The sequence below is a fragment of the Protopterus annectens genome, chromosome 5.part0 (genome assembly GCF_019279795.1).
Source record: "Protopterus annectens isolate FY-2018-M chromosome 5.part0, PAN1.0, whole genome shotgun sequence".
NCBI classification, from domain to species: Eukaryota; Metazoa; Chordata; order Ceratodontiformes; family Protopteridae; genus Protopterus; species Protopterus annectens.
Window position 1 is genome coordinate 1,700,360,116 of NC_056735.1, and position 17,020 is coordinate 1,700,377,135.

Here is a 17,020-nt window from a genome sequence, read left to right on the forward strand (position 1 = left end):
ATTTCTATACCTCCACTTCCTGGTATGTCTAATTCTCATTTTGTTTCATGCTCATCCCAAAATTAAAGAAACATTTCTCTGTAAAGAAATTGGACTGCACACCTTTCTTCATAATATTTTAATTTCTCCAAGTCTTTTGGGTTTCTAATAACATGACGGGAATGGACCCCATTCCTAAGTCAAAATACGATTAAAGTTCATGAAATTAGTATTGCTTCAGTCTTTGATGTCAGCCAAAAGTGCTCTTCGCAGCACCCACAATGTGCCCAGTAATAACTCGTTCTGCAGTTCGTATGGAGTTACATATATTGGAAACATATCTAAATATGATTGTAGATTCTTTAAGACCCGTTGCTTCTACTACTATTGGAACTGTCTGGGTATCTTTCTTCCACATTGCTCTCATTTCTGCCTGCTGATCCTGATATTTTATGACTTTGTGTCTCTCTGCATGCAAGACACTGTAGTCACTAGATGTGGTGATTTCACAGAGCAATGCTACTTTTGTCTTCTTTTCATGGACCACTATAGGTTTTCTAGTGTCTATCTTTTGAACTGTTGGTAATGTGAGATCTCATGTGATGTAAACTTTATCATTTTCTATGATGCTTTGTGGCTCATGTTTCCAGTGTTTTTCAGACACTTCAATAGCATAATGTCTGCACAATCCTTACTGCAACAGTCTTTATACATTATTATGCCTTTCAGTATACAGTTCTTCTGCAATTAGTATGTCACAACCAGCAATGAAGTGTGCAACTGTTTCATATTCGGTTTTACAAAACCTACATCTGTCTGTTTCTACCACATGTTCAATGGACTTTGTAAACCAGCGTCTACATAGCCCACTATCATGGGCTACCAATATTAACCTTTCATCTCTTGGTTTGAATTCACCTCTCCTTAACCATTCCTGCATTCGTTCCTGATCAACATGCAGTTCTTCTAGAAGTTTTATGTACTCGCAACTATATTTATGCATTTTCCACATTTATTGCCTCCTCATTGGGTCCTTCACCTTATATTCTTTCTTTTGCTTTTTGGCACATTCATTTGCTGCCTAATTTTTATCTACTTCTGGTTTGATTTCCATTCCTGCTTGCTGCTGATATGCTTCTGCTAGGTTAAGCAGAGAAGTCATCTTAGATGTATTCTTCTCATGTTTCAAAACGTTTCAAAACTTTTACTACATTTGGGTCTTGTGAGGTCAGCAGATATGTGTGGAGTCCCATGATTGCAGATCTACACATGTAATCAATTTCAAGGAGGCTCATCCCTCATTCACAAAGTGAAATATATAATCTTGGTATGCATTGACTTTTATAAATCATTTGGTGAGCATGAAGCATCCTTCCTGTTTTCTTATCTAATCTATCCAACATGTTTTGGGGGCAGTCATATACTCCATAACTATAACTTAGTACAGGTAGAGCAAATTGGTTTATAGCTTGGATTTTGATCCTAGATGTCAATGCTGTTTTCAGGATTAATTTAAGGTTTCTAAAGTATTCCTTACTAAGTTTTATTTGCATTTGTTCCTGTGTTATTGTTGATCCTTCATCAGTTCCCAAATATTTATATACTTCCTCTTGCTCAAGTTCTTTTATATCACATTCTTGTCCCAAACTGATGTTTTCCTGGTGCTGTAGTTTTCCTGATTTTAAGGTAAGGGTTGCTTTTGCATATTTATTAAGACCAAATGGCATTCTTATATCATCTGAAAGAGTTTTGATAACTTACAGTTGTACTTTCAGTTCCTCATCTGATGAGCTATAAAGTTTCAAATCACTGACAAAGAGAAGATGAGAAGTCTTTACACTTTCTTGTTTTCTAGGAGCCAAATTATAGCCATGGCCTAGTAGACAGCTTAATGGGTTAAGGACAAAGCAGAATAGGAGTGGTGACAGAGACTCACCCTGGAATATCCCATTTTGAATTGTTATCCCTGGGATAATAATTTGTCCTTCATCATGGCTTAATTGCAAAGTGGTTTGCCAGTGTTTCATGGTCACTAAAATGTAGTCGATCAGTTTAGGGTGTATCTTATACATTTTTAAACACTCTTTTATCCATGACTGTGGGATACTATCAAATGCTTTTTTGTAGGCAAGCCATGCCATACTTAGATTCTTCCCATTTTTACAGTTTTCCATTATGAATTTACTTAACAACAAGTGATCATTTGCACTTCCTTTATTGCCCTTTTCTTCTACTGCCATAACTGAGTTTTCTTTCAAATGACTATAAACTCTGTTGGCATCAATTCCTGTGTATAGTTTATACGTCGTTGGAAGGCAAGTTACTGGTCTATACTTTGTAGGGTAGCGTGCAGGTTCATTCTTAAGTAGGAGCATTGTTTTTCCTGTTGTTAGGCAGATTGGTGTATGTTCAGGGTGTGCATATAAATAGTTCTTACTCATAGGTAAATCTTTGTGCAAAGATGTTAATACCTTTAGCCAGAAGTTAGGTACTGCATCTGAGTCTGATGTTTTCCAATTGGAGGCTTTTCTTAACTTTGTTTCAATCTCCCTGGCTGTTACTTCATCCAGTTTCATATCCTGTACCTTTAAACTTCTTATTCTTTCTTTTACTTCTTCTATCCATTTAGCATCTTTGTTATGTTCCACAGGATCTTCATAGATACTTCCCCAAAATGTATCTATTTCTTCTCTTTTTGGTGGTCTTTCAATTCCTTTTACCTTGTTTCCCAATTCTCTGTAAAACTTTCTTGGGTCATCAATAAATTGCTTATTTTGTACTTTTCCTTTATATTTATCCATGTATCTTCTACGTTTTTCTGCCTGTGCTGAGATTTTTAGCTTATTTTTGATATTGCATGATAGATTTTGGTCTGTTCTAATACTCTGCATTGTTTTTATTACTTCTATCTTTCTTAGTATTTTTGTTGATCTGTTCCCTGTTCTACAGTCTTCTAACAGTGACACTTCTTTTCTTAATTGCTTTATAGTTTTCTGTGTCCAATACTTCCATGATGGTATTCAATTTTCCCCTTCCTTTCCCTCACTACCCTGTGTCCTTGTGGTAGAACTTTATCAGTTATTAATTTAGCTGCACAGTAATATATCCTGTTCACTTCTGTTATATTGCATGGATCTCTATGGACAATCCTAATTACTGTTTTCATTTGTTTTATGAAACTTCTGACTTTTTGGGTTTTATTGACCTTCTACAGTCTATTTCTTTCACTGATCTTAATACATCTATCTCTATTAAATCAAGCAACTCTTCTCTTACCTTGTTTTCTTCTAAACTGAGGGCACATTTTTTTTTATTTTCATTTCCTGCAGGCATTCTATAAAAAGTTCTATAGCATCTTCCTGTGGCACATTCCCTTCAATTTCATCCTGTGCCATCCGTTGTTCTGTCACATGGGAATTCACTCTCTGAATCACTCCTCAACATTGACTGTGTCAGAGTTTCCACAGTTTCCTGTTCCTTCCCTTGATGTCCAGCTTCAAGCAAACGTTTATACTGGTTTCCTGTAGAAGGCTCCAAAATATCTTCATATGGCACCTGACCAATTGCTTTCCATTCCACTGGTTTCCCCTTAATTTGGATAGCCATTGCTCTATCCTGTTGTTATGCTTTCTGAATTAGATTTTCTACACTGAATCCTTCATTTTGTAGGTACTCCATAACCTCAGTTTTTATTTGTTTAACTTCTGCATTACTAATCTCCCTTTCTACTTTTCCTCTGTATCTTTTTATTTTTTGCATTGTAAAGTTTTCCTTATCTGGATTCCTTTGCCTGTATTTCTCTTCAAATCTCTTTGGTGCTGCACTTTTTGTATTGGTTAGTTTTGCTTTCTCCTTTGCATAAATATTACACTATGTTAAATCTCTTTTTCTTTCCCATGTCCATATTTCTTCTTCAGATGTCCCCTGATCTTTCTGCTACTCCTTCTTTGTGGACTCGATCCATTTTCCTGTGCTATAACCTGTGTTAGGCCTTCTACACCAAATCCTTCACTTTGCAGGCACTGCATTATTTCAACTTCTGTTTTTCTAACTTATACTTTACTAATCTTCTTTTCTACATTGCCTCTTTGTGATAGTATTTTCTTTATTGTGACATTTTCCATATCTGGATGCTTTTGCCTGTATTTCTCTACAAATATATTTGGGGCTGCCTTCTTTATATTGATTAATTTGACTTTTTTCTTTGCATAAATATTGCACCATATCAAATCTCTCTTTCTTTTCCATGTTCATATTTCTTTTTTATACTTTTCAAAAATCTCTAGGTTTTGTTGTTTATATGCTTATATGCTTCTTTTTCTAAAAAAAAATCAATGGTTCTTGATCTATATACTGTTTTTCATAGATCTGTTGTAATAACGAATACAAATTTTTATTTGAAGCTTCTGACAGTTTTTCTTGTGGAAGTATTTTTCATGACAGTATGATCTCGGGGGTGTACTTTTAAACATCAAAGTACACAATTCCTGAATGTCTAATGACTAATCCCCCCAAAAAACGAAAGCCAAAGCACTGAAAAAAACACTTATTTTTTGCAGGGGGTAACACCCCCATGCTACCACACACCCTGCTAATTATATATACCAACTCTGAGATTGCTTTACAGTGTGGAAAGGGCAAACTCTCAGATTCCCACTGTGCACAATCATGCATGATCTTAACACCAGGAAAAGTGATCAAATTAGTTTTGATCTCTTCTGCTGGTGTTAAACACGTTTGAGATTACAAACATATGATTATCTGTAGTGTTTCCAAACTTAGAGTTAGTGTATAAAATTAGCAGGACTGTGGTAGATGCAGTCCTCTGCATTTGGGTACTGTTCTACAACAATTCTTATTTTAATACTTTTCCCAGCCTTTTGACGCACTGTTCACAAGCTGAAATGCCGCATGTCAACTTGTTGACTTGTTGATAGGTTGGTCTTGTTAGCAATTTGTTAAATCTGTACTCAACAGGTTGGCTGTCAGAATGACAGATGAGGTCCAGAGGAGGGTCTAAAGAAAGTATGTCTAGTCAATAATGTTCATTACATCAGTGAAGAAAGGTTTTACTTTATTACATCATTCCTAGTTTTTGATTTATTTTCATTAGAATATTGTTGATATGTTGATTGAACTTCTTTGAACAGAATAATACTGATATGTTGATTGAATTGTAGTTGACAGTCAGTACTAATTTGTACCTGACAATATCTAGTGAGCAGTTATCTTTTGTTTGGATTTTGAAGTTAGAGGTAGAAAAGTGACATGATCGGAATAACATGACCTTGGCTTTAAATGCATTTAAAAGGTGTTGGAATGTTTCCAACCCACACCTAGTGAAGAGCAGATATAACATGACATCTACCTCACTGTCAGTCACATTGACTACAGAGTTTGAAGTTCTTGTTGTGGTACATTAACAGACGACATTCCTTTTCAAACTCACTGAAACTTCAAATCTGTAGAATCTTTACTGAAATTCCTCGTATAGTTCTAAGTAGTGTTTCACAAAATGGTGCTGGCACTTATGACATGTTAGCAAAAGCCGATGATGCAGTTGGTATGCTAATGAAGCCAGTTAGCACCATTGCCTGTGGATCACTGCCATTGCACAATGGACTATCCAAACATACTGGTATTACCCATGTGCTTTAGGTTGGTTGTTAAAGCTAATAGGGTGATTGCGAAGTATATAACCAATAAGCTCATGCATAGAGTATGTGTATGCCTACAGAACTAAAATGCAGCTCTACAGACATGCACCAGAGTCTCAGTGCAGTATCAGGTCATATGACACATGATCTACAAATGTGCATCCATGTACAAGGGGTTACCATTTTGTTTTCTGAGTGGAGCTAAGTGAGCAAGTTCCCATGGGTACTTCAGGCACTGTCAAATGCAGAGCATCAGCATGATGCACTAAAACAGCAGGATTTTCCTGACTTCCTACACGAGAACATTACGGAGCACATACTTGTTGAGTATGATGGGCCACTCAGGCAGGTTTATGCCTGCCATGAGCTTGATGGAATGGTGAATGATGCTAGTGGCATCACCCATTCAGGGCAGCATTGCTGGCATAGGGTGAGTGATCTGAAGGGACAAGAAGGAGAACCTGAAATGTACTGTAAACATGTTTTCTATGATATTGTCTTCTACAATGTTGCATGTTGTACAGGTATATTTAGAAGAACATACAAGGAGTGAGAGCTAAATATGGTTAGGTGTCACAGAAGGTGGAGACACCTCCAATGGCAGCAGGGTGTGTATAATATCTGTTCTAGTTTACTGCACAACTGCAATTGTGTTTGTAGCATATGTGTGCAGTCTTTTCTCCAATTGTGTCATCCTTCATCAGGTACAGTTGTGAAGGAAGAAAGGATGAGATCAAGGTGACTACAGGCTGTGCCAGCTAATGCTAAAGGCACTGGGTTACCAGCTCTAGGCAGGCCTCCTGTCAGCAGGGGGTAGGATGATTGTTCCCTTGATGGAGGTGACCTGACGGGATCAATTGTGTGTTGTTTAGCATCTTTGCAGAAGGTAGGAAAAGACTCTTCTCAAAGTGGAACAAATGGGTCTTCAATGGGCTCCCAGTGTCAGTTGAAGATGCCAGTGCTTCGTGAAATACATTGGAAACTGTCAGTATGGAGTACTTTATGGCATGTGTTGATGATTCACACAACTGGCAAACTCCACCTGTCATGCCAGTGGGGGAGCAATCAGCCCACAATATCATCCATACAGATGAGTGATGCCTACATTTGTTGTCCTCTGGTTTAGCTGGACATCTAACTATGTTAGGAACCTACTCCATCCTTATCTTAGTGGTTTTCCATTCTTATGTGTCACTCTCTGGTCTTTGTTTGTTGTCCAGCCTTCTTCATCAACTTCTGTCCACTCTATCTATGTCTGTGTCCATTCAGGCTCTTCTGCACTTTTTCTGTGTATGCAGCCCTTGTCAATGTGAATATGTGCTCCATATTTTTCTGTCTTCCCATACTACCTACCCTTCTCCATCTGTCCCATCCACAGCCATCTAGCATTTCCTTCCCCACCTACCTTCCTTTTCTAAAAATTTCAATACGGACTCATTCCTTAAAAAAGCCCTTCTTTCTCCCGCACACCTTTACCTTATGATTACCATTGTTGTTTCCCTCTGCTTGCCATAATCCCCTTTACTGCTTTCCTGTCCATCCTTACTTATGTATGCTAACTACGATTTAAAGTATTTTTAGTGACTATTTTTTTTTTTAGTTTTAGCATACAGAAATCAATGTTTCTGTACACCACTGTTTCATTATGTATACAAATATACGATTCCCTATTACGCTGTCACAGATGCAGGTTGTCGAATGCATCTTTGTGGAACAGTAAAGCACGAAAAGGCAAAATAGCGAAGTGGCGTTTCAACAAATTCTTTCCCTGGGAAAGAATTAATTTGGCTGCTTTCACTACTTTACCTTTTCGGCACTGTAGTGCGATCTTGGAGTTGGTATATTTAAGTAGGGGTGGTGGTGTTTTACTGTTTTTTTCAAAACAGTAATTGTTTTCCATTGGAAAATAATCGCTGTTCTGAAGTTTTGACATTGTAAGCTTTTGCTTACATGGGGTTGATTATCTGTCGTTCGGTCTTCTGAGCATATGATATGATAATATAGACCCTATAGATATATATATATACATATATATATATATATATATATATATATATATATATGTGTGTGTGTGTGTGTGTGTGTGTGGTGATCTAAATATACACACATACACATGCACACACAATAAAATACATCTGGGTTTTATATATGTGGTGAAACATTTCATTGGTTGAAGGATCTTCCAATGACAGAAATAATGGAAAGCATGCTTTGTTGAGTTCTAGAAACGTTTAAGTGTGTAATGTCAAATGTTAAAGCAGGGTAGGTAATTAGCTTGGTAGGTGGAAATTACTCAGTACTTAAGTGGTCCTTGTTGGATTCAATTATCCTGTTATTTGGCTGGTAATTCATTTAGCTTTCCTTGAGTGGTAGTGGTTTCTTCTGGTCTGCGGTGAAGATGTATGATTTTTAGCTTTTCCCTTTCATCTAGTTAAAGAAAGACAAGTACTCAGTTCTCCTTTAAGTTCTAAGATCTTTACTGGCAGATGAGCACTGCTTAGTTATGTACAGAGAACAACGAAGGCCATTTAACTACTGAGAACAATGAGGACCACTTAAGTACTGAGACAATGAGGACCACTTAAGTATTGAGACAACCAGGACCATTTAAGTACTGAGAAAAATGAACACTACTTAGGACCACTTAAGAACTGTGAACAATGAGGACCACTTAGGTACTGAGAACAATGAGGACCACTTAAGTACTGAGGACCACCCAACTACAAGACAAATTACCCTGCTTTATTTTTGTTTACCTCGGCACCCACTTGTAGGAAGGTGAGTTTATACTTGCCTCCTCAGATCTGAGACTGCATGTCACCCTTTTTATTTTAGTATAAAATATTAGGTAAATAAATGGGAGTGGGTAGTAATTCTGAAACTTTCACTTGTAATGAAGGGTTCATTATTGGGGTTGAATGTGTGTGTGTGTGTGTGTGTGTGTGTGTGTGTGTGTGTGTGTGTGTGTGTGTGTGTGTGTGTGTGTGTGTGTGTGTGTGTGTGTGTGTGTGTGTGTGTGTGTGTGTGTGTGTGTGTGTGTGTGTGTGTGTGTGTGTGTGTGTATGTGTGTGTGTGTGTGTGTGTGTATCTGTATACACAAGTGTTTGTTGGTTAAGGTTAGAGTAAGGGCTAGGGAAGGGGAAAGGATATGTTGGCATACTTGAGTACTGGTATGCTTGAAGTGTATATGTGGGTGTCTTGTTTAGTGGTACTATTAAGGAAAGGGTTTTTACTACTCTAATTTGTTGGGTTGGCATTAGAGGAAGGGTAGCTTTAAGGTTATGCTAGCACACTTGAGTAAAGTAGTATAATTACCTGAGATTTTATCCACATTACCTGCATAGTGCTTCCCTATTTATTTAGTGTCGTTAACAAACTATCAGTTCTTATTCCATGCGTAGAAACACGTATGTCCTCAAGTTGTAATACTTTGGGATTTCATTCCCAGTGGAAAAAAACATCAATAGTTTGCTTAAATATAAAAGGAAATGCAAATTTCAGTAGCTGATGATGATGGCTATGAAATGTAGGAGCAGCAAAGAGCTAATAACAATTTGAGCAGCTAAGTAGAGGGTAAAAAAATGTCAATAAACAAGCAATCATAGCAGTGCATAAAGGAGTGCAACCAGGTTTGAACTACAAGGGATTGCCATAAACATGCAGAATCAACATGCAACTCAATGTAATTCAGCACCATGTTGTGCTATGAATAACAGACTATAGCGATTGTGTAAGCTAGTGGAGGATCCAAGGTGAATGTGGGGAATGCTAGAAAAGTGTTTTAAACACTTTAAGGCAAATAAATCCAAAGAAACAAACAGCACATAGGTAAACTAGGAAGGATGCAAAATGCAAAACAGTAGTAAAAAAATCTAAAACCTGGAAACGTTAAGGTAAACTGCAGTGTTTATTTCAAACAGGAAAAGAATCACAAAGCTTTTGGGATCAACCCTTCATCAGTGTATAAAATAAGAGATCAAATGCCTTCATTTAAATAGTAAATTCAAATCATACGACTAAGTACATGACACAGATGCATTAAGCACTTCAGTTTAAAGACATATATACAGGTAAATTGTTACTGAAAGTCAGTATAGCCATAAAAAAGGTAAAACAGTTAACTAAGACCCATCCACACAAGATGTTATTTCAAATTTAACTTCTTTTTAAAATAGGTTTAACACTTACTGTTGTATTTAAACCTGGAAAACAATCTCTAAAAGTGTGATCCATGAATATTAATATACTTCTAGCTCATTGTTAAGACCCCCCTTTTTTTCTTCTGTCTGATGTCAATCACTCTAAAGTTAAATGTATGTGTACTTCCTTTCTCCCTCATATGCTTGCCCAAAGCATTAGTTAGTACCTCCCTACGTATTTCAGATTTGTGTTCAGTAATTCTGTCCTTCAGCCTTATTGTGTATTTCCCTATGTAGAATGCTTGACACACCTTACAGCATGCAATATACACAATGGCAGAGGTATTACAAGTTGCAAAACACCTGAAAGTATATTTCTTCTTAGTGCTAGGATGTATAAATTCACAATTTGTGTATATATCATCACAGCATATGCAACTATAACAAAGAAATGTACCCTGTTTTCTACTTATATTCAACTTTTTTATTATTTTTAAAGTCCTTATAGCATAGTCTTTGTTTCAAATTAGGACAGGTACAATATAAGAACATGGGGCCGCTCCAACTATTCTGATTATCTCAGTCATGTTTTTAAGAATACCCCAATTGTTTCTAATAATGTTCTTAACACCCTCTGATCTATGATTATATGTTGTGACATAGTGTATATTATTACTTTTAATAGAATTATAACCAGAATTAACATGACTAGTATTACTAGAAAAGTGGGTCTCGCTTTGCCTGGTCTTTCCATAATAATTTCATCTATGTCTTAAGAATGAGTTATTATAACCACAGTGTTTAAAAGCTGTGGTCATTCTATCCAGTTCCAATTTAAAGCTGGCCTCATCCATGTTTATTTGACTGGCTCTTAGCATTTATCCTTTGACAACACCCTTAACAGTGTGTGTGGCATGCATACTATTTCTGTGGACATATCAGTTGGAGTGTATCTCTTTTCTATGTATCGAAGTATTAATATCTCCACTACATTTAGTTAGACTAACATTCAGATAATTGATGGTATCCACAGAAAACTCGGCTTTAAATTTCAAAATGTTAGTGGTTCTATTTAAATATTCTATATATACTTCAAGTTCAGCATCATTACGAGCCTACAGAAAAAATAATATTTTGTCATAAAAAGGATGCAGTTCACTATGAACTGAGTAAATTTTCTGTTGTTAATCTATCTTCCTTTCAATTAACTGAAGCTGAATTAAAGCTTTTGAAATAAAGGTATAGGTTTCATTCCATCTAATCTAGACAGTGTTGTAACAGTGCTGACTGACTTTAGATTGTAAAGAATGTGAGTCTGAAATTTATATTTAAGGATACACCTGATATATCTACACAGGTATGTAAAAAAACCTAGTATGTTTATACCAATGAATTGTCCCATTTTAAATGCATTTATGGGTGCATGTGAAAGTGGCATAGGTAACTATTATATGAAGTCTGAAAAAAAGAAATACAACCTTTCCTTGTCTGAGTTTCAGGTTCTTGAGAAATTACAAAACAATAATGATATTATTATTAAACAGGCTGACAAAGGTGGTACAATTGTTATTTTTGATAGAGATATGTATAATATGCTCATGCTTGAACTTTTGTGTCACTTTTATAGTTTTGTTGAAGTACCTCCAGCAGAAGTATTTAAATGTATAGGCAAAGTTAATATGTGTATTTTTGAGCTACAACTTAATAATGACACCAGTACAGAATTGTTTAACTATTTTACAGTTCCTGTTTTGTATGGTCTCCTGAAAATTCATAAAAGTTTAACTCATCTACCCATGCGTCCTATTGTATCTGTTCTGACTGGGTCACCAAATCTATTTCTTGCTATTTATGGGTTATTTTAATTAATTACTTATATAAAGTTAAAAGTTTTATTAAAAACACAAACAATTTTCTACAACAGTTATACTGCTACACAAGCACACACATACACACACATACACACACACACACACACACACACACGCACACACGCACACACGCACACACACACACACACACACACACACACACACACACACACACACACACACACACACACACTGTTTAATGAACATCAGAATGCTGAATTTTTATTTGTAACCCTTGACATTAAATCATTATTTACTGTGATGCCGCTACAATATGGGTTAGAAGCACTTTGTGAATTTTAAGTAGAACATGTGGCATGGTTAGTAGAGAAGTGGAAACAATTTGTGAATTGACAGAAGTTGTGTTGACCAATAATGTGCTTATGTTTAATGAATGCACAAATATGCAGAAAAATGGGGTAGCGATGGGCACCCCAATGGCAAATGCATATGCCAATATTATGGTTTCATGCTGGGAAGAATAATTAGTCAACTAAACATGGATGAGGCCAGCTTTAAATTGGAAATGGATAGAATGACCACATATTTTAAATGCTGTGGTTATAATAACTTATTGTTAAGACATACAGCAGATGAAGTTATTATGGAAAGAACAGGCAAAGCGAGACCCAACTTTTCTAGTAATACTAGTCATGTTAATTCTGGTTATAATTCTATTAAAAATAATAAGATACGCTATGTCACAACATATAATCGTAGATCAGAGGGTGTTAAGAACATTATTAGAAACAACTGGGGTATTCTTAAAAACATGCCTGAGATAATCAGAATAGTTGGAAAGGCCCCCATGTTTTCATATTGTACCTGTCTGAATTTGAAACAAAGATCATGCTATAAGGACTTTTAAAAATAATAAAAAGCTGAATATAAGTAGAAAACAAGGTACATTTCCTTGTTATAGTTGCATATACTGTGATGATATAAATATAAATTGTGAATTTATACATCCAAACACTAAGAAGAAATATACTTTCAGGTGTTTTGCAGCTTGTAATACTTCTGCCATTGTGTATATTGCATACTGTAAGGTGTGTCAAGTATTCAAAAGCACAAGAAGGCTGAAGGACAGAATTATTGAACACAAATCTGAAATACGTAGAGAGGTAGTAACTAATGCTTTGGGTAAGCATATGAGGGAGAAAGGAAGTACACATACATTTAACTTTAGAGTGATTGACGTCAGACAGAAGAAAAAAAGGGGGGTCTTATCAATGAGTTAGAAGTATATGAATATTCATGGATCACAATTTTAGAAGCTGATTGTTTTCCAGGTTTAAATACAGCAGTAAGTATTGAACCTATTTTAAAAAAGAAGGCAGCTAACTTTGAAATAACGTCTTGTGTGAATGGGTCTTCATTAAATGTTTTACCTATTTTATGGCTATACTGACTTTCAGTAATATTTTACCTGTATATATGTCTTTAAACTGAAGTGCTTAATATAACCGTGTCATGTGATTAGTCTTATGGTATGAATTTACTGTTTAAATGAAGGCATTTTATCTCTTTTTTTACACACTGATGAAGGGTTGATCCCAAAAGCTTTGTGATTCTTTTCCTGTTTGGAATAAACACTGCATTTTACATTGTTTCCAGATTTTGGATTTTTTTTTACTACTGTATACACTGCAACATACCCAGCTGTTAAGCATAGCACCACAAGGTCAAATCTATATAGAAATGATCGATCCAATAGCAGTGAGTGTGATTGTATATATGTGTGTGTGTGTGTGTGTGTGTGTGTGTGTGTGTGTGTGTGTGTGTGTGTGTGTGTGTGTGTGTGTGTGTGTGTGTGTGTGTGTGTATGTGTCTGTGTATATGTGTCTCTATGTGTCTGTGTGTCTGTGTATAGACAAACACCTGTATAACTGCATTGACTCAGCATTACTGATAGGACCAAATCGAGCTCCTCAAGGAAGAGCATACTTGCCCAGTGGACAACTGCCATTAATAACTTTACAATAAGAGGAAGAAATTGCTGTCTAAGAGTAAGAGTGAGTGAGCACTAAACTGGAAACACTCCTTCCTCAGCTTAAACAAGCAAATAAGACTTCTAGTAAAGTACTCCAAAGCAAACTGTGAATCCAAATTAGCTTCCTCAACTAAAGACAACCATAAGGCATTCTTTAGTTACATCTGTAACCTAAAAGGAAAGGTCCAGAATTGTGTCAAACTGGTAGTTAATGATACTGCATATACTGAGTCTGTGGAAATAGCTAACTTGTTGGCCGATGGGTTCTATGAAAACTTCACTTGCCTGTCCCCACAACACATACCCTATGACATCCCTACTACCTGTCCCCTACCTTGTATCTCTAAAGAGCAGGTCATAAGCACCCTCTCTAATGCCAAAAACACAGCATCTATAGGACCTGATAACATCCCAGGCTGCGTCCTACATGGGCTCCATCAAGAATTAGCAACACCATTAGGTACTCTTTTCAGTCATAGTCTAAGCAACTTCTTCATCCCAGCTGAATGGAAAATGGCCACTGTTATTCCCTTGCACAAAGGTGGTGCTTCCACTGGCCCTGGGAACTATAGACCCATTAGCCTGACTAGCCTTATCTGCAAGACCATGTAGCATCCATGTCATCATGGACCTTATCAACAAAGATATAGGTAATCTCCAAACACTGGACCCTACTCAGTTTGGATTTGTCAAAGTGAAATCATGTCTGTTAAACCTGGTGGACTTCTTTGAGACAGTAACCAAGGCCCTGGATGAGGGGAAATCTGTGCATGCAGCCTACTTAGACTTAGCCATGCATTTGAAACTATCTGCCACTCAGGCATCATTGATAAACTCAACCAGCTAGGTATCAACTGTTATATTGTTAGATGGTTCACTAACTGGATCACTGATAGAACCCATATAGTCAAAATAGGGGAATCCACCTCCAACAGCAGACCTGTAAACAGTGGTGTTCCACAGGGATCAGTCCTGGGACCTCTACTGTTTGGAAACTATTTCTCTGAAGTACAAGCAAAAACTAAAGTCTGTGGCTGACAAAATTTGCTGATGACAGCAAACTGGGAGAGGTCATAAAATCATAAAATGATGTCAACATCCTAAAAGAGGGTCTTACACAAACAAATGACAGGTGCCAAAGTCATGACCTTAAACTCAATGCAAAAAATTTATTATCACCCTTTCAATAAGAGCGATGTTCCTGCTAACTACCACATCAATAACAACACCTTAAGTATGCACTGAGTGGTAAGAGACCTGGACACACAAGTTGACAGCAACCTTACCTTTGACCTCCATGTCTACAGTGGTAAGAAGGGAATTCTAGATTGCTCATCTCATAAGTAAGATCATTGCCTCCAGGAAAAAAAGAAGTTATAACCTCCCTGTACACTTCCCTCAACAGTCCAATAATTGAGTACAACACCCCTTTGGGTATATACCTTTCCCAGCACCTGCAGCAATTGGAGAGCTCACAAAGGTTCCTCACAAGGAAAATTCAAGGTCTCCAGCATCTGTCCTATGTGCATAGCCTGAAATCACTGTCACTTTATTCTGTTTCATACAGACAACTCAGAGATGATCTCTGTCTTGCATATGAGGCAATCTTTGACCCTGCTTTATTGTAAATGCTGTATATATGTAAGTCAAATGGTAAACGGGTTACTCACTCTAAAGACCTTAACCTGATATGTGACATTAATAGAACCTGTTGAAGTTTCAGATTTGTCTCCCAGAAGTTACCACACCTTTGTAACAGGCTTCCACTTCATGTCAAACAGAGCACCTCAATGGCCCTCTTCAAATGCAATCTGGACAATTGGATAGGTAATAGTAAATACACTGTGGGGGTTCCACTTGTGTCCCTCTTGGACAGAGGCAATAAGTGCTGATTGTGGAAATAAGGGTTGAACTTGGCTAGGTTTGTAAGGGCCCTAGGGCCATTAGCCTAGTAACTTCCTATGATCCTATGATCCCATGACCCTATAGCAAAGCAAAGCAGCACAGAGCAGCCCAGTTAAATAGAAAAGGAGGTCCTGTTATACAACACAATCTAAAAGCCATACATAGAAGCCACAGCCAATCAGGAAAGAAAAAAAAAACAAAACAACCAAAAAAAAAAACAAACAAATGTAAATTAAGCCTGGAGCAGAGAAATGTTTAGTGTATTTTTCAAGCTATTGGTGCATTGAGTAAGCACAACTTGAAGTGTTAAGTGCTGGGCCCTTGAGCAATCAAAATATTAAAATGCAAGGCTAGATGTTTATTGACAGAAGTGGCAGTTTAAGTGTATTTGCAAGGTGGAAAATATGCTTTGTACAATGAAAGAAGATACTTTAAAATTTGAAGACTGGTATGCCTTCAACATAAATACAGGCTTCCTGGACTAGGGTTGTTCGAACTGGAACAGTTACAGCAGGCTGCTAAAACTTGAATGAAGGATGTATTATTAGGCGAGGAAAGCCAACTTTATGCTTCTTAAGACAAATGTGCGAACTTCATGACACCCATGCAGAAGGATGATACAGTCACGACTGCTGAATCCTACACAAATACACTCTATAAGCACTTACACGAGTGCATGGATCATGATATCCCAAACAGAACCAAGATGCTATCCTCCAAAAAAAGGAAGCCAATCTGGTGGTTCCCTGCCATAAACAAACTCTACAACAGAAGGAAGAAACTGTTGCAAAAGAGAGTAAAATCCCATGAGTGGAGGAGCTCCCTGGTCAGCCTCAGTAAGAAGCTGAGATCCCTTATAAGATCCTCCAAAGCTAGCTACTGCAAATCGCCACTGATTCTAAGGGCAACCACAAAGCATTCTATAACTATGTCAAGAATCTCAGTGGCAACACCCAGATCTGCTCTGAGTTACAGCACAATGGCACGAAAATTACAGAACCAACTGATATTGACAACATCCTGGCAGATTGGTTCAGTGCTAACTTTACCTCCCTCTCACCCCCTAAAGGGCCCATATCGATACAGGAAGAATGCAGAGACCCTGTAATCATGTCTATGCAGGTAAAAGCTGCACTCTCTAAAACCAAAAACACAGCATCCATGGGACCAGACAACATCCCAGGCTGCGCTTTAGAAGAACTTCAGAATGAACTGGATCCCCATTTAAGCACCATATTCAGTCATAGTCTCACATCAGGCTTTGTGCCCACTGAATGGTGCACAGCAACAGTTATCCCACTCCACAAAGGGAGAGCCACCACTGATCCTGGGAACTATCACCCTATTAGCCTGATGAGCCTGGTCTGCAAGGCCATGGAACGTCTCATCATGGAACTCATAAAGAAAGACATTGGTAACCTCCAAACTCTGGACCTCACCCAGTTCGGGTTTGTGAAAGGCAGAGCATGCCTTCTG